The sequence below is a fragment of the Arachis stenosperma genome, chromosome 2 (assembly GCF_014773155.1).
Source record: "Arachis stenosperma cultivar V10309 chromosome 2, arast.V10309.gnm1.PFL2, whole genome shotgun sequence".
NCBI lineage: Eukaryota > Viridiplantae > Streptophyta > Magnoliopsida > Fabales > Fabaceae > Arachis > Arachis stenosperma.
In genome coordinates, this window is record NC_080378.1 from 5,273,913 (window position 1) to 5,278,795 (window position 4,883).

The window sequence follows — 4,883 nt, forward strand, 5'->3', positions numbered from 1 at the left end:
AGTAAATGACATAAAAATCCACTTCCGGGCCCACTTGGTGTGTGCTTGGGCTGAGCAATGAAGCATTTTCGTGTAGAGACTCTCCTTGGAGTTAAACGCCAGCTTTTATGCCAGTTTGGGCGTTTAACTCCCATTTAGGTGCCAGTTCCGGCGTTTAACGCTGGAATTTCTTGAGGTGACTTTGAACGCCGGTTTGGGCCATCAAATCTTGGGCAAAGTATGGACTATCATATATTTCTGGAAAGCCCAGGATGTCTACTTTCCAAAGCCGTTGAGAGCGCGCCAATTGGGCTTCTGTAGCTCCAGAAAATCCACTTCGAGTGCAGGGAGGTCAGAATCCAACAGCATCTGCAGTCCTTTTGAGTCTCTGGATCAGATTTTTGCTCAGATCCCTCAATTTCAGCCAGAAAATACCTGAAATCACAGAAAAACACAAAAACTCATAGTAAAGTCCAGAAAAGTGAATTTTAACTAAAAACTAATAAAAATATACTAAAAACTAACTAAAAGATATCAAAAACATACTAAAAACAATGCCAAAAAGCGTACAAATTATCCGCTCATCACAACACCAAACTTAAATTGTTGCTTGTCCCCAAGCAACTGAAAATCAAATAAGATAAAAAGAAGAGAATATGCAATAAACTCCAAAAACATCTATGAAGATCAGTATTAATTAGATGAGCGGGGCTTTTAGCTTTTTGCCTCTGAATAGTTTTGGCATCTCACTTTATCCTTTGGAATTCAGAATGATTGGCTTCTTTAGGAACTCAGAATCCGGATAGTGTTATTGATTCTCCTAGTTAAGAATGATGATTCTTGAACACAGCTACTTTATGAGTCTTGGCCGTGGCCCAAAGCACTCTGTCTTCCAGTATTACCACCGGATACATACATGCCACAGACATATAATTGGGTGAACCTTTTCAGATTGTGACTCAGCTTTGCTAAAGTCCCCAATTAGAGGTGTCCAGGGTTCTTAAGCACACTCTTATTTGCCTTGGATCACAACTCTTATTCTTTCTTTTTCTCTTTCTCCCTTTTTTTTTTCGTTTTTCTCCTTCTTCTTCTTTTTTTTTTTTTGTATTCACTGCTTTTTCTTGCTTCAAGAATCATTTTTATGATTTTTCAGATCCTCAGTAACATGTCTCCTTTTTCATCATTCTTTCAAGAGCCAACAATTTTAACATTCATGAACCACAAATTCAAAAGACATATGCACTGTTCAAGCATACATTCAGAAAACAAAAAGTATTGTCACCACATCAAACTAATTAAGCTAGTCTTAAAGATGAATTTGAAATCCTGTACTTCTTGTTCTTTTGTGATAAAAACAGTTTTCATTTAAGAAAGGTGATGGATTCATATTCATAGCTTTAAGGCATAGACACTAAGACACTAATGATCATAAGACACAAACATGGATAAACATAAGCATGAAAATTTCGAAAAACAAGAAAATAAAGAACAAGGAGATTAAAGAACGGGTCCACCTTAGTGATGGCGGCTTGTTCTTCCTCTTGAAGATCCTCTGGAGTGCTTGAGCTCCTCAATGTCTCTTCCTTGTCTTTGTTACTCCTCTCTCATGATTCTTTGATCTTTTCTAATTTCATGGAGGAGGATGGCATGTTCTTGGTGCTCCACCCTTAGTTGTCCCATGTTGGAACTAAATTTTCCTAGGGAGGTGTTAATTTGCTCCCAGTAGTCTTGTGGAGGAAAGTGCATCCCTTGAGGTATCTTAGGGATTTCTTGATGAGAGGGGTCTCTTGTTTGCTCCATCCTTTTCTTAGTGATGGGCTTGAGGTCATGCCTTCTCAGTTGAACCGGCTTTGGATGCCATAAATGGTTATGGAAAAACAAAAAGCAATGCTTTTACCACACCAAACTTAAAAGGTTTGCTCGTCCTCGAGCAGAAGAAGAAAGAAGAGAGTAGAAGAAGAAGAAATGGAGGAGAGGGAGATGGCTTTGTGGTTAGGCCAAAAGGGGAAGAAGTAGTGGTTTGAATTTGGATGGTGAGGTAAGTGGGGTTTTATGGAGGTGAGTGGTGAAGAGAGAGATGGGATTTGATAGGTGAGGGGTTTGTGGGGATCCTGTGGGGTCCACAGATCCTTAGGTGTCAAGGAAAAGTCATCCCTGCACCAAATGGCATCAAAAATCACGTTTTGAGCCAATTCTGGCGTTAAACGCCGGGCTGGTGCCCATTTCTGGCGTTTAACGCCAGGTTCTTGCCCTTTTCTGGCGTTTAACGCCAGTCTGGTGCCCCTTTCTGGCGTTAAACGCCCAGAATGGTGCCAGACTGGGCGTTAAACGCCCAACTGCTAGGCTTACTGGCGTTTGAACGCCAGCAGCATCTTCCTCCAGGGTGTGCTGTTTTTCTTCCTGTTTTCCATTTTGTTTTTGCTTTTTTCATTGATTTTGTAAATTCTTATGATCATCAACCTACAAAAAACATAAAATAACAAAAGAAAATATATAAAATATAATCATTGGGTTGCCTCCCAACAAGCGCTTCTTTAATGTCAGTAGCTTGACAGATGGCTCTCATTGAGCCTTACAAATGATCAGAGCAATGTGGGAACCTCCCAACACCAAACTTAGAGTTTGAATGTGGGGGTTCAACACCAAACTTAGAGTTTGGTTGTGGCCTCCCAACACCAAACTTAGAGTTTGACTTTGGGGGCTCTATTTGTCTCTGATTTGAGGGAAGCTCTTCAAGCTTCATCTCCATGGTGACAGAGGGATATCCTTGAGCCTTAAACACAAAGGATTCTTCATTCACTTGAATGATTAGTTCACCTCTATCAACATCAATCACAGCCTTTGCTGTGGCTAGGAAGGGTCTGCCAAGGATGATGGATTCATCCATGCACTTCCCAGTCTCTAGGACTATGAAATCAGTAGGGATGTAATGGTCTTCAACCTTTACCAAAACATTCTCTACAAGTCCATGAGCTTGTTTTCTTGAGTTGTCTGCCATCTCCAATGAGATTCTTGCAGCTTGTACCTCAAAGATCCCTAGCTTCTCCATTACAGAGAGAGGCATGAGGTTCACACTTGACCCTAAGTCACACAAGGCCTTCTTGAAGGTCATGGTGCCTATGGTACAAGGTATTGAAAACTTCCCAAGATCTTGTCTCTTTTGAGGTAATTTCTGCCTAGACAAGTCATCCAGTTCTTTGGTGAGCAAGGGAGATTCATCTTCCCAAGTCTCATTTCCAAATAACTTGTCATTTTAGCTTCATGATTGCTCCAAGATATTTAGCAACTTGCTCTTCAGTGACATACTCATCCTCTTCAGAGGAAGAGTACTCATTAGAGCTCATGAAAGGTAGAAGTAAGTCCAATGGAATCCCTATGGTCTCATTTTGAGCCTCAGATTCCCATGGTTCCTTATTGGGGAACTCAGAGGAGGTTGGTGCACGCCCATTGAGGTCTTCCTCAGTGGCGTCCACCTCCTCTCTTTCCTCTCCATATTCGGCCATGTTTATGGCTTTGCACTCTCCTTTTGGATTTTCTTCTGTATTACTTGGGAGAGTACTAGGAGGGAGTTCAGTAACTTTCTTGCTCAGCTGTCCCACTTGTCCTTCCAAATTTCTGATGGAGGACCTTGTTTCATTCATGAAACTTTGAGTGGTTTTGATTAGATCAGAGACCATTGTTGCTAAGTCAGAGGTATTCTGCTTAGAACTCTCTGTCTGTTGCTGAGAAGATGATGAAAAAGGCTTGTTATTGCCAAGCCTGTTTCTTCCACCATTATTGTTATTGAAACCTTGTTGAGGTCTCTCTTGATTCTTCCATGAGAAATTTGGGTGATTTCTCCATGAAGAATTATAGGTGTTTCCATAGGGTTCTCCTAGGTAATTCACCTCTTCCATTGAAGGGTTCTCAGGATCATAAGCTTCTTCCTCAGATGAAGCTTCCTTAGTACTGCCAGGTGCATTTTGCATTCCAGACAGACTTTGAGAAATTAAATTGACTTGTTGAGTCAATATCTTGTTTTGAGCCAGTATGGCATTCAGAGTATCAATCTCAAGAACTCCTTTCTTCTGATTAGTCCCATTGTTCACAGGATTCCTTTCAGAAGTGTACATGAATTGGTTATTTGCAACCGTTTCAATTAGCTCTTGAGCCTCTGTAGGCGTCTTCTTCAGATGAAGAGATCCTCCAGCAGAGCTATCCAAAGACATCTTGGATAGTTCAGAGAGACCATCATAGAAAATACCTATGATGCTCCATTCAGAAAGCATGTCTGAGGGACATTTTCTGATTAATTGTTTGTATCTTTCCCAAGCTTCATAGAGGGATTCACCATCCTTTTGTCTAAAGGTTTGGACTTCCACTCTAAGCTTACTCAATTTTTGAGGTGGAAAGAACTTTGCCAAGAAGGCATTGACTAGCTTTTCCCAAGAGTCCAGGCTTTCTTTAGGTTGTGAATCCAACCATATCCTAGCTCTGTCTCTTACAGCAAAAGGGAATAGCATAAGTCTGTAGACCTCAGGGTCAATCCCATTAGTCTTGACAGTGTCACAGATTTGCAAGAACTCAGCCAAAAACTGATGAGGATCTTCCAATGGAAGTCCATGGAACTTGCAACTCTGTTGTATTAGAGAAACTAATTGAGGCTTAAGCTCAAAGTTGTTTGCTCCAATGGCAGGGATAGAGATGCTTCTCCCATAGAAGTCGGGAGTAGGTGCAGTAAAGTCACCCAGCACCTTCCTTGCATTGTTGGCATTGTTGTTGTTTTCGGCTGCCATGGCTTCTTCTTCCTTGAAGATTTCTGTTAGGTCCTCAACTATGAACGTGTGCCTGACAACCACCTCCGTTCATAGAGATTTGTGCCTTAGCTTCTCTTAGCTTTTGCTTCAAGGTTCTTTCAGGTTCAG

At 41.2% G+C, this 4,883-nt stretch overlaps 1 non-coding gene across 1 annotated transcript; it reads left to right on the forward strand.

Moving 5' to 3' along the window:
* Positions 1–4,241: 4,241 nt before the first annotated feature.
* On the forward strand, positions 4,242–4,349 carry LOC130964919 (small nucleolar RNA R71). Its single transcript, XR_009080983.1, has one exon. It is a non-coding gene; the product is annotated as a small nucleolar RNA R71 (small nucleolar RNA).
* The last annotated feature ends 534 nt before the right edge of the window (positions 4,350–4,883 follow it).